The sequence below is a fragment of the Dendrobates tinctorius genome, unplaced genomic scaffold (assembly GCF_039654945.1).
Source record: "Dendrobates tinctorius isolate UK_male_01 unplaced genomic scaffold, ASM3965494v1 ptg000008l, whole genome shotgun sequence".
In the NCBI taxonomy this organism is placed as follows: Eukaryota; Metazoa; Chordata; class Amphibia; order Anura; family Dendrobatidae; genus Dendrobates; species Dendrobates tinctorius.
The window spans coordinates 60,352,788-60,373,483 of record NW_027361676.1 but is presented as its reverse complement, the minus strand read 5'-3'; the positions used below and the strand labels follow the sequence as shown (position 1 = coordinate 60,373,483).

The following is a 20,696-nucleotide window of genomic DNA, read 5'->3' as shown; positions in this document are numbered from 1 at the left end:
TTACTGGATTCTGTGATTATTCAGAGTAGACCTCTGATGCCTGCCCATGGAATAGAATGTGTAAACAGCTCTGCAGAATAGCCCATCTGAGGTTCCCAACAGTCAGTTGGCATTTGGAAATTTTTGACACAGAGGAAACAAAGGTGATTGGGATTCCAGCTCTCAAGATTGTACTGTGTGTGATGTTAAGGTGAGGAAGAGGAGGAAAAGCCACTTGATGCCACTCTTGCCATGCACTGTAGCCCATAATCTTTCTGAGCCTTATCTACAAGGTGTACTGCAGTACTGCTACCAAAGAAAGGAAGTCGAGTAACCAGGCCAGTAACAGATGTTGTCAGTTGTCTTTAGATAGGATGAGATGGTGTTTGTTCTGTTGAGCTTTCATTAACTTAACACTAACACCTAACCAATGTAATCATCAAAAAGCCTATTCCCCATTCCACTATGATCTTGCTCTTTCCCACTCATGTTGTAAGCAGCCTTCCCCTCTTGGAACCTGCTGTTTCATAACCTTCGGCCCACAGCTGTCAGTGACCTTTCACTAAAGGAACAATCACTATTTGTTTTTTTAGTGTGCCTGAACAAAACTGTTATACCTAACTATTTTTAAGTAGAAATCTGGCCTTCTGATTAGCCACTGAAGCACAGTTTTATCACAAATAATTTGGAGTAGCTAATTGGGCCCCATGGCTGCACCACTATATTAGGCCTAATGATTTTTATGTGGAAATCTGGATTTCTGATTTCCCACTGAAACTCAGTTTCAGCACAAATTATTTAGAGTAGCTAATTGGGCCTCGTAGCTGCACCACTATATTAGGCCTAATCATATTTAAGTGGAAATCTGGCCTGATTTGCTACTGAAACTAAGTTTTAACACAATGGATTTGGAGTAGCAAATGGGGCTTCCAGAGACTGCCACACAGTATTTGCGCAATCTACTTCTGTGCTGGAAGATAGATTTCACACAGGACAGGATCCTAGCTGTTTCACCAACAAGTTCATTTTCAGCAGGACTAGCTCTAGCGCAGAAGCAACCTCTCTGCGCTGTGACTCTCAGCAAATGGCGCCAGCAAAACAAAATGCCCATTTTTTATATGGCTAGACACATATGACTTCAGCATCCAATCAAAAAAGACATTGTGTAATGACGTTGTGAATGGTTTGTGCACCCTGATTATTTGTTGGAATCAAGTTAAAAAAAAAAGCCTGACACTCCTGTAATCTCTCCAGATGCTCCTTTAACCCCTCCACACCCCCTACCTTCATCAAACATATCCCCCCATCCCTCCTATTCATTATACTGCATCACTATCATAGCCAAAGTATTACAAAAGCATTAGTGGAAACGCAATGAGTTACTGAACTGTGACCGACTTTGAGTAAAAATGCTTGTGAAAGCAAACACGAATCCAAATGTGCTACGTTCATATCGAATTTGAGATTAATGAATGTTTTACTAACACATTCACTCATCTCTACTAAAAGGTACTGCACAGAATTTGTTAACATTAGGTCATCATATTGAAAATTTTAATTTTTTTCATGAAAATGTCGCTTTAGCCCCAAAGTTTTCATTTTTGCAGTACCTAACATGAAAAAGTGGAAAACAAAGTTTGTTAACCGCTTTCTTTTGAAAGTGGTGAAAATGCACATGTAGTCAAAAAGTTATGTTTGTATACAAGGCAGAGCATGGAAGTGAAGGAGCACCATTTGAATTTTGGAACACAAAATTTGTTGAAATAAATTACATGCACCATGTCACATTTGAATTGCCCCTAGGGCACCTCAGCAACAGAAAACCCCATCAAGTGACTCTATTTTGGAATTTATACCCCTTCGGGATTTTAGTTTAGTAGATTTTAGTATAGTTAGCATTTTGAACTCACAGATACTACATAGAATTTAATAACATTAGGTTGTCATATTGAAAATGTCATTTTTTTTCCAAAAACTGTTTTCGCCCCAAATGTTTCACTTTTGAAAGAGGTTACGTGAAAAATTTGACAACTCAGTTTGTTATCCACTTTCTTCTGGGCATGGAGATACCCTACATGTAGTGAAAAAGTTCTGTGTGGGCTCACGACCTGGCTCAGAAGAGAAGAAGCAACACTTGGTATTTGGTAAGTAAATTTGGTTGCAATAGATTGCAAACACCATATCTCATTTGCAGAACCCCTGAAGTACTGAAACAGCAAACATCCACATAAGTGACACCATTTTGGTAACTAGACCCATCATGGAATTCATTGAGGGTTTTGTTGACTTTATTGAAGCCGCAAGTACTTCACAGAAATTTTTTAAAATGTGGATGAGTAAAAGAAAAGGTTTTTTTTTTTCAAAAATGTGGTTCTAGCCCCAAATTTGTATTTTTTACAATGGATACTAGGAAAAAACAAACCCCATAATTTGTTGCTCAATTTTGACTATATGTGGTCAAAAACTGTTTCTGGGCACATAGCAGGGCTAGAAAAGCATATAGTGCTATTTGATGTTTGCATTGTAAAGTTTTCTGGAATAGATTGTGAATGTCTGTCGCATTTGCAGAGCTTTTGACATGACAAAACAGCAGAAACCCCCCACAAGTGACCCCATTTTAGGAAGGAGTACTTCTTGGCTTTTACAATGTAGGTTGCATTAGCTGAGCTCTTGAAGTGCTAAAGCTGCAGAAAACACACACAAGTGACCATTTTTTTTGGAAACTAGACCTTTCAAGGAAATAATTGTGGGGTGCACTGAGCATTTTTCACCTACAACTGATTCATCAAACTTCATAACATTTTGATATGAAAACTAAAAATTATTTTTTTCCACTAAAACTGTTTAGCACAAAATTTATAATTTCCATGAGGAGTATTTAGAGAAAGTGGACCCCATAATTTTTTTGTGCAATTTTTACTGAATGTGTCAGTATCCCATATGTGGTTGTACACTACTGTTTAAGCACACGGCAGGGTTCAGTTGCGAAGGAATGCTACTTGGCTTTTAGAATGAACATTCAGTTTAAATAGATTGTGTGGTCCACTAGCCGTGCCTCTGAATGCCAGAACAGCAGAAACCTACTCAAATCACCCAATATTGAAAACCTCACTACTTAAGAAATTAATCTAGGTGTGTAGTGAGCATTTTGAATTCTCTCGAATGTGATGATGCCTCAAATGTTGTCAGAATCTACTGTTTGGCCATATGTTAGGGCTAAGAATGAAGGAGCACTATTTGGCTTTTAGAGTCCTAGAATAATTTACACACGATATTTATGGAGCCCCTAAGTTACCAGAACAGCAGAAAAATCCCAAAAGTGACACCATTGGCTGCACTGACTATTTTGTAATGTCTATGCAGTATTTTCTTGTGCAACTGCAAATGAGCCAGTATAGTGCCCATGCATTGTGCTCTCATACTGTATAAAATGTAGAACCTCATAAATTTTGCCCAGCTTTTGCTTTTGAAGTCAAGCACCCCAAAAAATTGTTAAGTGTGCTCTTCCCACCACAATAATGTGAAACATGTCACAGCTCACTGTGGTTTATGCACAGTGGGGCCAGAAGGAGGGGTATATGGATTTTGTAATGCAGATTTCAATGGATTTTAATTGTGGGGTGGTTGGGCATTGTTACTTTCCCAGTGTCCTTGTTCTCTCAGTAGCATGGGAACGCCTTATAATTTCAGTGACAGATGACGGACCTGGAATACATTAGGGTTTTTGCTGGTTATATCGTCTAGTACATAACATTTTTTTCATCGCTTACAGAATAAGACTTTATTGTATTTTATGCTGAGCACTTAACTCAAGATTTCCATGTAATCACACAAAAAATGTGTTTGAGACAAAATCACCAAGGGAACCACTCAGTATGAGACAGATGGAGATGCTTTGGACTCCGTTTGCCATCTGTTTTTGTGGTGTTCATCTTTTTAGGGGTTTACAGAACGATGGATGACCACACTTGTTTGCGAAAAAGACCCTTAAGATGATGGGACATTGACGAACCAGAGACCAGATCGAAAACAAAGTGACTCCATCTGCCTCATTATAGTGAGTGCTTCCATTTAGGGTATAGTCTGAATCATGGTTTTTGGGATTTTCACAGAAACCAGGAAGTCAGTGCTCAGCACAGGATGAATGTGAGCCAAGCCTCATTCCAATTTTTGGAAGACAGAATGAAAAAATAGACAGCAGTACAAGAATAGTTAATATTCTAGTTTTTTTGCTGTTTACTGTGCGGTTTAGAAAATAAAACAACTTTATTCTTCACGTCAATGCAATAACAGCGATACCAGATTTATATAATTTTTATGTTGTTGGCAAACATATGTATGATTGAGGGCTTATTGTTTGTGCAATGTTTTAGAGATTTTTTTTATACCATTTTGGGGTACATAATGTTTTTGAGCACTTTTCAATTTAATTTGTAAGAAGCTGAATGAACAAAAACAATCAATGCAATTACTGTTTTTTTTGTGTGTCTGGTTCACCGTACAGTAAAAGTGATAACACTTATTTGTTGAGTCAGCATTTTGTTATGCTTTTTCACTTTTACAGACTAAAAACAATAATTCACAAAAATTGATTTGTTTTTGCATCTTGGTATTTTGAGAGTTGTAAGATTTTTTTGTTGAGTGAGCCATATTAGGGTTTGGTTTTTGTAAGACAGTTTGCTGTTTTCAATTTTATGTTTTCACTTTTTGATATTTGTATTTTTGATAGCCTTTTATTCAGTTTTTTGTGTGTCAATATGATGAAATAGTGACATTTTTGGTGTGTTTTTTATTTTACAATGAACTTTTGTAAACTTTTTTTGTATTTTTTTATTTGTTCACTAAGTCCAACTGTCAGATTTGTATAATTTTTAGTTTCATTATTGTCTCATGCACTGCAGTATTCGTGTACTGAAGTGCCTGAAACTTGTCAGTGACTTAATAATAGTGCCTGTGATACTATCTTAGAGCAGGATTCTACAGGCCACTGTACCCTGGAATCATCAGATTACCACAGCATACAATGGCAATGATTGGCCCCCGCAAATATTTAGATACAGAGGGGGTTGATTTTGCCATTGGGGATCTGTTAACCCCCTTTTAACCACTTTTGGTACTTTCCGTCAATATGATTGACTGTGGTATTTAAGGGGTAAATCGGCACTAATCTGTTGGCCTTGGGCAGATACCCCAGGATGTCAGCTGTCACGTACAGCTGTCACTCGTGGGAATTATACAGCACCTCCATATCTCTTGAATGTTTACATTATTATTTTCAGAGTGAGACTACTTCTCCAATTTTTAATTCACCTCAGTGCTGAAATAGTACACCACAGTCAGACTTAGGCTATGTGCGCATGTTGCGGATTTGCTTGCAGAAATTTCTGCAAGGTTTCTGCATATCCTGGCAGAAATATGCAGTGGAAAATCCGTGCGAATTTTATGCATTTTTTATGTATTTTTTGTGTTTTTGTTGCAGTTTTTTCATGTATTTTTTTCATGCAGTTTTGTAAATCCATAGAGCTAAATAAAGATATATTATTAAAAAAAGAAAAAAAAAAGAATTCTGATGTCATTTCTTTGTTCAACCTCTTTTTCATTTTCCATTGAAGACCATAATGTCACTACATACCAGGTTCAAATTTACAATGTTTACAGACACAAAACAAATATAAGTGAATATGAATGTCTAATATATATACAGTATATATATATATATATATATATACCGTATATACTCGTGCACAAGCCGAAATTTTCAGCCAATTTTTTTGGGCGGAAAGTCCCCCTCTCGGCTTGTACACGAGTCATATACCTGGGGGTCGGCAGGGGAGGGGGAGCAGGTGTGTCAGAGATCATACTTACCTGTCCTGCAGCGGTCTCTGCAGCCTCACTTCTCCACTGTCTCCCTTCCTGTCTTCAGCGGTCACATGGTACTGCTCATTGCACTCATGAATATGTGCATATTCGTGAGTGTAATGAGGGTACCACGTGACCGCTGAAGACAGGAAGGGAGAAAGTGGAGAAGCAGCAGGATGGGTGAGTATAGCGATATTCACCTGTCCCCCGGTCCATCGCTGCTCACCACTGTCTCTGCTGCATCTTGTGTCAGTGACATTTAGGCAGCAGGGTGCGCGGTGTGACGTGGTCAGTGTGCGCCGCCCCTCTGCTGGCTGAACAGTCACTGACACAATAAGCAGCAGACAGCGGCGTCGGACCAAGGAAAGGTGAGTATGGCTTTTTTTTGCAGGATATGGTGGCATATTCTACGGAGCAGCATATGGGGGCATAGTCTATGGAGCAGCATATGGGGCATATTCTATGGGGCAGCATATGGGGGCATAGTCTATGGAGCAGCATATGGGGCATAGTCTATGGGGCAGCATATGGGGGTATAAACTATGGAGAAGCATATGGTGGCATAATCTATGGAGCAGCATATGGGGGCATAAACTATGGAGAAGCAAATGGGGGCATAAACTATGGAGAAACAAATGGGGGCATATTTTATGGAACAGCATATGAGGACATATTCTATGGAGCAGCATATGGAGGCATATTCTATGGAGCAGCCTATGGAGCCATTAATTATGGAGCAGCATATGGGGGCATAGTCTGGATTCCACCCTTGGCTTATGCGTGAGTCAATACGTTTTCCCAGTTTATTGTGGCAAAATTAGGGGGGTCGGCTTATACATGGGTCAGCTTATACACGAGTATAAACGGTATATATATGTAATACCAAGCTAGAGGTTTAGTAATGAATAGGTGTCAGACACGTACCCTCATTAATAAAACAGTACATGAAGAGTTAAATAAAGACACACATTCACACCAGCCGATGTAGGAGCATTAACAAAATTAACCTAGGTATGCTGTAACAAAACAGCACCTGCCATAAATCTGCGTGAAATGCAATATCTGCATATAATTCCAAAAATTGCGTGGGCATAATTTTCATAACCAGCAAAGGGTAAGCCGTACGCTGAGGGCTGATGTTGTATTTCTTAGAAGAAGCCAAGAGCCATAAAGGTTCCCAGGCTATTAATATCAGCTCACAGCTGATCACTGAGCCTTTACAGGCTAGTTTACAGGGGACCCAGAGAAAATTTTTTACATGGGATCTCCCTTTAAAATTGAACCAGTAGCAGGCTGATAGTAATAGCCTAGGAATAGGCCATGTATATTGTCATCCCCCAGGCAAAAAACATCAGCTTTCAGCTGCCCTCAAAATTGGGCATCTTATAGATGCACCAATTCTGGCACTTAGCCTCACTCTTCCCACTTGCCCTGTAGTGGTGGCAAGTGGAGTTCACATTTGTGGGGATGATGTCACCTTTGTATTGTCATGTGACATTAATCCCACCAGGTTTGTAATGGAGAGGTGTTTATAAGACACCTATCCATTACTAATCCTATGGTTATTTGGTAAATAAACACACAGCCAGAATAAAGGCCTTTATATGAAATAATCACACAGACTCCTTTATTGAATCTAAATTAACCATACTTACTGAATGCCTAATCACCGACGTCCTCGTCTACTGCAACAAAAATAAACTAATAAGTAGAGTTGAGCGATACCATCCGATACTTCAAAGTATCGTATCGGATGGTATCGGCCGATCTTTAAAAAAAGTATCGGTATCGCCGATTCCGATACCGGAAGTCCCATTCAAGTCTATGGGACTTCCGGTATCGGAATAAGAAAAACCCTTTCCTGCCCTTGTACAGCCTCTCTGGGGTCTGTACGGGCCTTTCGGGGGGCTGTGCCGGCCTGCCAGGGGGTCTGTGCAGGCTCCGGTGGTCTGTGCCGGCCTGCCGGGGGGCTGTGCAGGCTCCGGGGGGCTGTGCCGGCCTGCCGGGGGGCTGTGCCGGCCTGCCGGGGGGCTGTGCCGGCCTGCCAGGGGGTCTGTGCAGGCTCCGGTGGTCTGTGCCGGCCTGCCGGGGGGCTGTGCCGGCCTGCCGGGGGGCTGTGCAGGCTCCGGGGGTCTGTGCAGGCATCGTCCGATGGGACTACAAGTCCCATCGGGCGATGCCTGCTACCATGACAGTGATTGACACATTAGCCAATGATGGGACAGTAGTAGTCCCATCATCCGGTTAATGTGTTAAATGTAAAAAAAAAAAAAAAAAATTACATGCTACATTCATACTACATACATGCTACATTCATACTACATACTACATACATGCTACATTCATACTACATACTACATACATGCTACATTCATACTACATGCAACATACATACTACATATATACTACATGCATGCTACATATATACTACATGCATGCTACATACATACTACATATATACTACATGCATGCTACATACATACTACATATATACTACATGCATGCTACATACATACTACATGCTACATGCATGCTACATACATACTACATACATACTGCATGCTACATACATACTACATATATACTACATGCATGCTACATATATACTACATGCATGCTACATACATACTACATATATACTACATGCATGCTACATACATACTACATATATACTACATGCATGCTACATACATACTACATATATACTACATGCATGCTACATACATACTACATGCTACATGCATGCTACATACATACATACATGCTACATATATACTACATACATACTACATATATACTACATGCATGCTACATATATACTACATACATACTACATATATACTACATGCATGCTACATATATACTACATACATACTACATATATACTACATACATGCTACATACATACTACATACATACTACATATATACTACATGCATGCTACATACATACTACATGCTACATGCATGCTACATACATACTACATACATACTGCATGCTACATACATACTACATACATACTACATACATACTACATGCATGCTACATATATACTACATGCTACATACATACCACATACATACTACATGCATGCTACATATATACTACATGCATGCTACATACATACTACATATATACTACATGCATGCTACATACATACTACATGCTACATGCATGCTACATACATACTACATACATGCTACATATATACTACATACATACTACATATATACTACATGCATGCTACATATATACTACATACATACTACATATATACTACATGCATGCTACATATATACTACATACATACTACATATATACTACATACATGCTACATACATACTACATACATACTACATATATACTACATGCATGCTACATATATACTACATGCTACATACATACCACATACATACTACATACATGCTACATATATACTACATGCATGCTACATACATACTACATATATACTACATGCATGCTACATACATACTACATGCTACATGCATGCTACATACATACTACATACATACTACATGCTACATACATACCACATATATACTACATACATACAATACATTCATACAATACATACATAGACATACAGTACATATAACATAGAGTAACATACTTACCAATACTTGTCACATTGTTCCCCGAAGCCATTGTCTTTCCGGAATAAATATTAACATAACAAACCACAAAAATACTCACCCACGATCCGAAGCAGTCCACGAGTGTGTCCCACGACGATCTTGGGTAGAGAACTGCAGCATCAGATGATGCTGCCGTTCTCTACGGGCTGCAGGAATCCAATGACGGAAGGTAGGTATCCTTCCGCACTGTATTCCTCCGCCACTTAAAAAAAAAAAAAGTCCCTAGTCTCACTTTATGCCATTGCTGTGTGGGAATTTCCCACACAGCAATGGCATAAAGTGAGACTAGGGACTTTTTTTTTTTTTAAGTGGCGGAGGAATACAGTGCGGAAGGATACCTACCTTCCGTCATTGGATTCCTGCAGCCCGTAGAGAACGGCAGCATCATCTGATGCTGCAGTTCTCTACCCAAGATCGTCGTGGGACACACTCGTGGACTGCTTCGGATCGTGGGTGAGTATTTTTGTGGTTTGTTATGTTAATATTTATTCCGGAAAGACAATGGCTTCGGGGAACAATGTGACAAGTATTGGTAAGTATGTTACTCTATGTTATATGTACTGTATGTCTATGTATGTATTGTATGAATGTATTGTATGTATGTAGTATATATGTGGTATGTATGTAGCATGTAGTATGTATGTAGTATGTATGTAGCATGCATGTAGCATGTAGTATGTATGTAGCATGCATGTAGTATATATGTAGTATGTATGTAGCATGCATGTAGTATATATGTAGCATGTATGTAGTATGTATGTGGTATGTATGTAGCATGTAGTATATATGTAGCATGCATGTAGTATATATGTAGTATGTATGTAGTATGTATGTAGCATGTATGTAGTATATATGTAGTATGTATGTAGTATATATGTAGCATGCATGTAGTATATATGTAGTATGTATGTAGTATATATGTAGCATGCATGTAGTATATATGTAGTATGTATGTAGTATATATGTAGCATGTATGTAGTATGTATGTAGCATGCATGTAGCATGTAGTATGTATGTAGCATGCATGTAGTATATATGTAGTATGTATGTAGCATGCATGTAGTATATATGTAGCATGCATGTAGTATGTATGTGGTATGTATGTAGCATGTAGTATATATGTAGCATGCATGTAGTATGTATGTAGTATGTATGTAGTATGTATGTAGCATGCAGTATGTATGTAGTATGTATGTAGTATATATGTAGTATGTATGTAGCATGCATGTAGTATGTATGTAGCATGTATGTAGTATGTATGTAGTATATATGTAGTATGTATGTAGCATGTAGTATGTATGTAGTATTTTTTTTTTTTTTTTTTTTTTTAACATTTAACACATTAGCCGGATGATGGGACTACTACTGTCCCATCATTGGCTAATGTGTCAATCACTGTCATGGTAGCAGGCATCGCCCGATGGGACTTGTAGTCCCATCGGACGATGCTTGCACAGACCCCCGGACATCAGCACAGCCCCCCGGCAGGCCGGCACAGCCCCCCGGCAGGCCGGTACAGACCCCCACAGGGTGCACAGCCCCCCGGCAGGCCGGCACAGCCCCCCGGCAGGCCGGCAGAGACCCCGGGCAGTCCACACAGCCCCCCGGCAGGCCGGCACAGCCCCCCGGCAGGCCGGCAGAGACCCCCGGAAGGCCCGAAATGACGGCGCATCATGATGCGCACACACCGCGCATCATGATGACGTCAGGCCGTCAATCAACTGAACTTCCGATTCCGATGCCGAATTCCGATATTGAAAAAATATCGGAAGTCGGTATCGGAATTCCGATACAGCAAGTATCGGCCGATACCCGATACTTGCGGTATCGGAATGCTCAACACTACTAATAAGCCAATATATAATACTATCCTGTCTGACGTAGAGTTGAGCGAAACGGGTCGGTCAAATTCAAAAGTCACCGAATTTCGCTAAAGTCGCGTTTCGCTGATCGAAACCCAACCATAGCGTGAGGTTGGCCATGCGGTCGCCGACCTGAGCGCCAAAGTCACATTTCCCATAATGCTTCCAATGCCTTTTCTCAGCCAAAGATCAAGGACGCACACTGTGGGCAACGCGATGACATGGGCAGCAGCCACCACCATCTTAGAGAAGGGCATTCAAGTGATTGGTTTGCTTTGTGTGGCGTCACAGTGGCTATAAAAGCCCTGACCGCTGACCGCCATTTTACTTCTGCCGATGTTAGCATAGGGAGAGGTTGTTGCCGCTGTTTCTCAATAGGGAGAGTGATAGGCAGGAAAGAAAAAAATCTCTGCTTCTGCGATTTTCACTGTACAGTTAGTGTGCAGTGACAGGGGAGGATTTTTTGTGTGCAGCAGCGCTGGTTTTTATTAGGATGCCTTATTAGGCTACCTGATAGATGCATTGCTTTGTGCACACTACTGTGCTGAGTGCTTATTTCAAAATACTCTTACTTTTATTCTTTTTTTCTTCACAGTTACCGAGCGTTCATTTTTTCACACACCGTATAGAGGTGTACGCTCCTCACACACTACCATGTACCGGCTGGTATCACGGACAAATAGATGCTATCTGTGTGTGACTCTGGGAAAAAATAGATGGAGATTTACATTTTTCCATTCATACACAGTAGAGCTGTCTACTTCTCAAACAGTATCGTATATCTGCTGTTTGGATTATGGTCAAATCTATACAGAGACAGCGTGTGTGAGTCCGTAAATCCATATACGGACATTTCCATTTTTCCTTACACCATATAGAGCTGTCCGCTTCTCAAACAGTATCGTATATCTGCCGTTTGGATTATGGTCAAATCTATACAGAGACAGCGTGTGTGTGTGACTCCGGAAAAAAATAGACGGAGATTTAAAATTTTCCATACATACACCGTATAGAGCTGTCCGCTTCTCAAATAGTATTGTATATCTGCTGTTTGGATTACGGCCAAATCTATACAAAGACAGCGTGTGTGTATGAGACCGCTAAAGTACATATACAGACATTTCCATTTTTCCATACACTGTATAAAGCTGTCTGCTTCTCAAACAGTATCGTATATCTGCTGTTTGGATTACGGTCAAATCTATACAAAGACAGCATGTGTGTGTGTGAGACAGCGGAAATACATATACAGACATTTCCATTCACCATATAGAGCTGTCTGCTTCTCCAGCAGTATTGTATATCTGCTGTTTGGATGACGGTCAAATCTATACAGAGATACAGAGACAGTGTGTGTATGTGTTTGTGAGACTTCGGAAATACATATACGGACATTTCCATTTTTCCATACACCGCATAGAGCTGTCCGCTTCTCAAACAGTATCGTATATCTGCTGTTTGGATTACAGTCAAATCTATACAGAGACAGTGTGTGTGTGACTGCGGAAAAAAATATAAAGAGATTTAAAATTTTCCATACATACACCGTATAGAGCTGTCCGCTTCTCAAACAGTATCGTATATCTTCTGTTTGGAATTACGGTCAAATCTGTACAGAGACAGCGTGTGTGTGTGACTCCGGAAAAAAATAGATGGAGATTTAAAATTTTCCATACATACACTGTATAGAGCTGTCCGCTTCTCAAACAGTATCGTATATCTGCTGTTTGGATTACAGCCAAATCTATACAGAGACAGCGTGTGGGTGTGTGAGACTCTGTAAATACGTATACGGATATGTCCATTTTTCCATACACCGTATAGAGCTGTCCACTTCTCAAACAGTATCGTATATCAGCTGTTCGAATTACAGTCAAATCTATACAGAAACAGTGTGTGTGTATGAGTCTATAAATATATATACAGACATTTCCATTGTTCCATACATACACCGTATAGAGCTGTCCGCTTCTGATACAGTACCATATATCTGCTGGTTAGATTACGATAAAATCCATACTGAGACCGCATCTGTGTGTGACTGCGGAAAAAAATAGACATAGATTTTCATTTTTCCATACATACACCGTATAGAGCTGTCCGCTTCTGATACAGTACCATATATCTGCTGGTTGGATAACGGTCAAATACATACTGGGAGAGCTTCTGTGCGTGACTCCGGAAACAAATATATGGAGATTGACATTTTCCCCAAAAACTCATACAGCTGTACACTTCTGATAGAGTACCGTATATCTGTTGGTTGGATTACGATCAAATACATACTGGGTGAGCATCTGTGACTAAGGAAATATATACGGAGATTTACATTTTTCCCTACACCTTATACAGCTGTACGCTCCTCATACAGTACCATATATCTGCTGGTATTTTTGGTACATATTCCCAAACATGAGGAAGTATGGTGGAAGAGGCTGTGGACATGGGTGGGAGGGGCAGCTGGTACTGATCGTGGTGGTGCATCTGCTGGTTATGCCAAAAGCACAATAGCAGCTAAGGCAGGAAGTGTTGAGCCTGTGGCATCATCTGGAACAAAAAGGCCTGTAAGGTTCCCTTTTCTTAGAGCAGGTAAACCGCTTTTAAAGCCGCAGCATCAGGAACAGGTTTTGGCTTACATTGCCAAAACAGCCTCCAGCTCTATTGCCTCCTCTTCTGAAGTTTCAAAAACTGCAAGCACTGAGTCATCAGTGCAGGCTTCTGGTCAGGAACAACACCTTTCCTTGTGTCCTTCACCCACACGAAAAGTGAAGGATGTGGCAGGCCACACTTCAGATTACTCCATGGAGCTCTTTTCACATACCATGCCTGGGCTATCAAGTCAAATCCTGAATTCCCCAGTCCAAGATGAATCTGACATGGAGTGCACTGATGCACAGCCACTGCTAGATGATTCTGCTGGTAGATTGACCCAGAGCACTACATTTCCCTTGCAGTCTACTGAGCCAGAATCAGACCCTGATGAAACTCAGGTGCCCCTTCCCGCATACTACACCACCTTACACGGTGACACAGAGTAAGATGCAGATGAAATTGAAGAGGAGGTGATGGATGACCCAGTTGTTGACCCGGATTGGCATCCATTGGGGAAGAGGGTGCCACTGGCAATAGCTTAGAAATGGAGAAGGATCCGCAGCAGGCATCGAAATTGCAGCAGCGGTTATCTGGCAGGCCCGTAGCTGTCCAAATGGTGGTAAAAAAACAAAAGAGTTGCAGGACAGCTTGGCCAGACGGTCAAATTAGCACAGCGTGCAAACCCTGAAAATTTATGCCATAGTAGGAAGAGTGCAGTGTGGCACTTTGTTGTCCAAAATCCTATTGGTGAGGCAAAGGTTATCTGTAAGAAGTGCGGAAGGGCCTTTAGCCGAGGGAAAAATCTCCGAAATTTGAATACCAGTTGCATGCTTAGACATTTAACCACCATGCACTTGCAAGCATGGACGGACTACAAAACCTCAGGAAGCACATGTGCTCCTGCTCTGACTGAAGGTAGCCAGCAACGCTCCATCGCTTCCCCCACTGTAAGCCCACCGGTAAGCACACCACCAGCAAGAAATGTTGAGGTGTCGTTGCAATGCCAAAGCAGTCAGGGAATCACAATGTTTTTGCAATGAAAGACTGAATCTAGGCCTTCATCACCACTTCCCTCACCATCACCAACCCCCTCTCAGTCGGTCAGGTCCACCGCTAGTTCCCCCATATGCCGCTCTCAAGTCCAATTCACCCTACCAGCACCCTCAGTAGGACAAGAAAGTACTCATCCTCTCATCCGCGTACACTGGCTTTGAACGCCTACATTGCCAAACAGATGATGCCCTTCCATTTGGTTGAAAGGAAAGCGTTCCGAGAGCTCATGGCCTACGATGTCCCACGCTATGACCTACCCAGTCGGCACATCTTTTCTCGAAAAGCCATCCCTGCCCTCCACCTGCATGTGAAAGACTGCATTGTCCATGCACTCAAACAATCAGTGAGTGCAAAGGTGCACCTCACAACAGATGCATGGGCCAGTAGGCATGGCCAGGGCTGTTACATGTCCATCACTGCACACTGGGTTAATGTGGTGGATGCAAGCTCCACAGGGGACAGCGGTGGTGGAACAGTGCTGCCTAGCCAACGGTATAGGAAACAGTTGGCTGTAGGCGTTCGACCCTCCTCCTCCAGAAGTGAAAGCTCATCGACAGAGCGCAGTTGCATGAACACTCCATCCTCAGCTGCCAGTGTTGCACACGAGGTGTCCCACTATCGAACAGCTAGTGGTAAGTGGCAGCAGGCTGTTTTAAAGATGATGTCTTTGGGCGACTACAGACACACCGCGGAGGTGCTGGCCGACTACTTGCAGCGACAAACTGAGTCATGGCTGGGCAGTCTACATCTTGAGCCAGGAAAGGTAGTCAGTGATAATGGCCGGAATTTTGTGGCAGCCATAGCCCTTGCAAAACTCAGACACATACCTTGCCTGGCTCACACCTTGAACGTGGTGGTGCAGTGCTTCCTAAATAATTATCCAGATTTAACAGCCCTGCTCCATAAGGTATGAAGACTGTGCTCGCACATCCGTTGCTCGCCCGTACACTCCAGTCGTATGCATAAGCTGCAGCGATCGCTCCACCTCCCCAAGCACCATCTAATCATAGACATTGCAACAAGGTGGAACTGCATCATGCACATGGTTGAGAGCCTGTGCGAACAGAGGCAGGCTGTAATGCATTTGTGGGAGGATACACGGGCAGGTAGTTTGAGGGCAGACATGGACTTTTCGGGTGTGCAGTGGTCAAAGCAGAAAGACCTCTGTAAAGCCCTTCAGCGTTTTTGAGGAATGCACATGGCTGGTAAGCGCAGATGACGCCATCATAAGCATCAGCATACCACTTATGTGTCTGCTCATGCAAACTTTAATGCACATTAAGGATCAGGCAAGTGCAGCAGAGGAGGAGAAGGAAGAGTAGGGAAGCATTGCTGACAATCAGCCATTGTCAGCGAGGGCAACTGACCTGGACGAGGTTGAGGAAGAAGAGGAAGAGGAGGAGGAGAATGAGGGGGATGATTATTTTGGGGAGGAGGATGCTTCTCAGGGGGCAAGAGAAAATGTTGGCATGCCAAGGTCAGGTACAGCGTTTGTGCGTGACTGGAGGGATGTGGATTTGCCAGACAGTGCTCCTCCACCCACCACTGGCAGTGCATCATTGACACCGGGAACATTGGCCCACATGTGTGATTATCTCTTGTGGATCCTAAAAAGGGACCCCCGTATTGCCAAAATGATGAAGGACGATGACTACTGGTTGGCCAGCATCCTCGATCCACGCTATAAAGGCAAATTACAGAACATCATGCCACAGGAGAACCGAGAGCTAATATTGGCTAACAAACAAGCAACTCTGGTAAACCGTTTGTTTGAGGCATTCTCAACACACAGCAATGGTGCTGGTTCTCCCATGAGCCATAGGGGGCAACATGGAAGAGGTGTTTGTGGTGCACACAGCCAAAGTGGCATTGGAGACAGGGGTTTCATGACCATGTTGTGGACTGATTTCCCAAGTACTGCTCACACGACTTGTAATACTGAATCGATTGCAAGTGGCAGGAGACAGAAGTTGTCAACTATGGTTGAAAACTACTTCTCCTCCCATATTGATGTTCTCTTTCACAGGTCATTCCCCTTTGACTATTGGGCCTGTAAACTGGACACCTGGCCTGAGTTGGCACAATATGCCTTACAGGAGCTCGCTTGCCCTGCTGGTAGTGTGCTATCTGAAAGAGTCTTCACTGCTGCTGGATCAATCCTGACAGAAAAAAGGACCCATCTGTCAACCCAAAATGTTGATGATCTAACCTTCATTAAAATGAACCATGCATGGGTTTCTAAGGATTTTGTCCCACCTTCCCCTGATGACACATAGGTTGCCAGAAAAATGGCTTGCTTTTGTCCTCCTCTTCCTCAGACTTCTCCAATTCCTCCATTTGCAGCATCTGAATGTCCAGCCTACACATCAACATATGCCATTTTTTCTACCTCCCTAACTGGGCTGCCCCCCCAGGGCCAGGGTCACCACTGGGTGCACCCGGGCAAGTGCCGTTGCCCTGAACATGTGGGTGGGTCCACTCTTGGGTGACCACACTGGCACAGGGCCCCTCATAGTACAATAAAGTGTCTCTGATGGTGGGGGGCCCACTCGCCGTCAGACACACCGGCGTACTATGAGGGGCCCTGTGCCAGTATCGGCACCCTCAAGTGGGCCCCCCTGCTTGCTCAGGGCCCCAGCACTTGCAATACTTACCTCTCCCTGCTCCACCACTGTGTAGTCTGGGCAGTTAAATCCTTCACAGGGACGGCCACTACAAATTTGGTGAACTGATCGATGATGGTTAAGACGTAGCTACAGCCAGTCCTGCTGAGCTCTACATTCAGATGATCAATGGCAACCATTTGTAATGGACGTCGACTCACAGTCGGATGCAGTGGTGCTTTATGATCAGCTTTCACAGTTTTCCTAGACACAGACGTGTGACATTCCTGCCACCATTTTTCAATGTCTCCTCTCATGCCAATCCAATAGAATCGCCTACGGCCTGTGGCTTCTGTCTTTTCCACTCCGAAGTGACCAGACAGATCATCATAGGCAGTGAGGACCATGTCTACATCTCTCCCTGTGATAACAATTTGATGGAGACGAGTAACGGTGATGGGATCCACGCTACTGTGATACAGCAACTCTTTCTTCACAAACAACTGTTTTTGCTGTCTCCACAAAGTAATTGAGGGTCAGCATCGCCTCTGCGAATTCTACTGGTAGGTTTTTTCCGTGATTAGTAATTCCCAAATTTCTGCAATCACTCGACTTTCCGTCTGTACTTGTATCCATCTAGTTTCCTGTAGTGGAGAGTCTGGACTGGCTTACTGAGACTGAAATATATACGAAGATTTAAAAGTACCCCAACACTGTATACTGGTGTACGCTTCGAATACATTTCACTTTTTATACTTTTTATATTCTGGTGTAATCCATACTGAGCCTGTGAGAGTTTGTGTCTGACTCTGGTAAAATATAAGATTTAAAATGACTCCAACACTGTATGCAGCTGTACGCTTGTAATACATTACCCTTTTTTGACTTTTTATATTCTTGTCTAATCCATACAGAGCCTGTGAGTGTCTTTGTCTGACTCTGGAAATATAGACGGAGATTTACAATTACCCCTAGACTGGATACACCTGGTATCTGCTGATACAGTACCTTTTTTCAACATTTTGGATTACCGTTAAATCCATACTGATTGAGTGAGCGTCTGAGGGTGACTCCTGAAATACATTATATACGGAGTGTGTATAAAAACACTCACCACCGACGGCCATTTTTCTTCTGCCCATCTTTATAGTAGGGAGAGGTTGCTGACGCTGTTTAACATTAGGGAAACACTTAGGCCTGTAAACAGAAGTTGTTATGTGCTTGTGCTGAACGCAATTGGTGTGTACAGTTAGTGTGCAGTGACAGGGGAGGATTTTCTTGTGTGCAGCAGCACTAGTTATTAGGCTGCCTGCAGTGACAGGAAGGATTTTCTTGTGAACAGCAGCGCTGATTATTAGCCTGCCTTATAGCAGCATTGCTGTGTGTACACTGCTGTGCAGAAAGATTTAAATAAACTGGAGAAGTGGGCAGCAACTAACAGAATGGTTTTTAACAGGGAGAAATGCAAAGTACTACATCTGGGCAATAAAAATGAAAAAAGCATATATAGAATGGGAGGAATAGGGCTAAGTGACAGCACATGTGAAAAAGACTTGGGTATACTAATAGATCACAGACTGAATATGAGTCAACAGTGTGATGCAGCAGCAAAAAAGGCAAATGCAATTCTCGGATGTATTAACAGAAGCATACAGTCTAGATCACGTGAAGTCATTATTTCCCTCTACTCCTCTTTGGTCAGACCTCATCTGGAATATTGTGTCCAGTTTTGGGCACCACATTTTAAAAAAGACATCAACAAACTGGAGCAAGTTCAGAAAAGAGCGACCAGAATGGTGACCGGTCTGCAAACCCTGTCTTATGAGGAAAGGTTGCAGGATTTGGGAATGTTTAGTTTGCAAAAGAGAAGACTGAGAGGAGACTTAATAGCTGTCTACAAATATCTAAAGGGCTGTCACATTGTAGAAGGATCAACTTTATTCTCATTTGCACAAGGAAAGACTAGAAGCAATGGGATGAAACTGAATGGGAAGAGACACAGATTAGATATTAGAAAAAACTTTTTGACAGTTAGAGTGATCAATGAGTGGAACAGGCTGCCACGAGAAGTGGTGAGTTCTCCTTCAATGGAAGTCTTCAAACAGAGGCTGGACAGACATCTGACTGGGATGATTTAGCGAATCCTGCTTTGAGCAGGGGGTTGGACCAGATGGCCCAGGAGGTCCCTTCCAACTCTACAATTCTATGATTCTATGATTCTATGATTGCTTTTTACACAGCACTCCTACTTTTATTCGGCACAGTGAACGAGTATTCATTGTTTCCCACACCATGTAGAGCTGTACACTCCTCACACACTACCGTGTACCAGCTGGTATCACGGAGAAATACAAGCTGACTATCTGTATGTGACTCAGGAAATATATAGGCAGTTTTACATTTTCACTTATACTACATACACCTGGTATCTGCTGATACAGTACCTTTGTTCTAAATTTTTTATTACGGTATAATCCATACTGAGTAAGCGTGTGTGGTTTACTCCTTCAATATATACAGAGATAAAAATTTTACCCTATACTATATACTCCTCCTATCTTGTGATGCAGTACCTTTGTTCGACATTTTGTATTACGGTCAAATCCATACTGAATGAGCGTCAGAGGGTGACTACAGAAATATATACGGAGATTTAAATTGTACCCTATAATATATATACTTGCTATCTTGTTATCCAGTACCTTTTTTCAACAGTTTGTGTTATGGTCAAATCCAGCCTGAGTGAACGTCTGAGGGTGACTCTGGAAATATATACCAAAATTTAAAATTAGCCCAACACTGTATACAGCTGTACACTTCTGATATAGTACCCTTTTTTGCTACTTAGATTCTGGTGTAATCCATACTGAGCCTGTGAACGTCTGTCTGTAACTCCGGAAATATATTTGGAGATTTAAGATTACCCCAATACTGTATACAGCTGTACACTTGTGATACATTATCTATTTACTGCTTTTTATATTCTGGTCTAATCCATACTGAGCCAATGAGAGTCTATTTCTGACTCTGGAAATATATATGGAGATTTACAATGACCCCTACACTGTATACAGCTGTACGCTTCTGATCCA

General features: G+C 42.0%; 1 long non-coding RNA gene across 1 annotated transcript in view; it reads right to left on the bottom strand.

Moving 5' to 3' along the window:
• The window catches only part of LOC141092017 (uncharacterized), a 1,925,499-nt gene that overhangs the window by 1,311,106 nt on the left and 593,697 nt on the right, over positions 1-20,696 (bottom strand). The gene's annotated exons all lie outside the window — the stretch shown is intronic.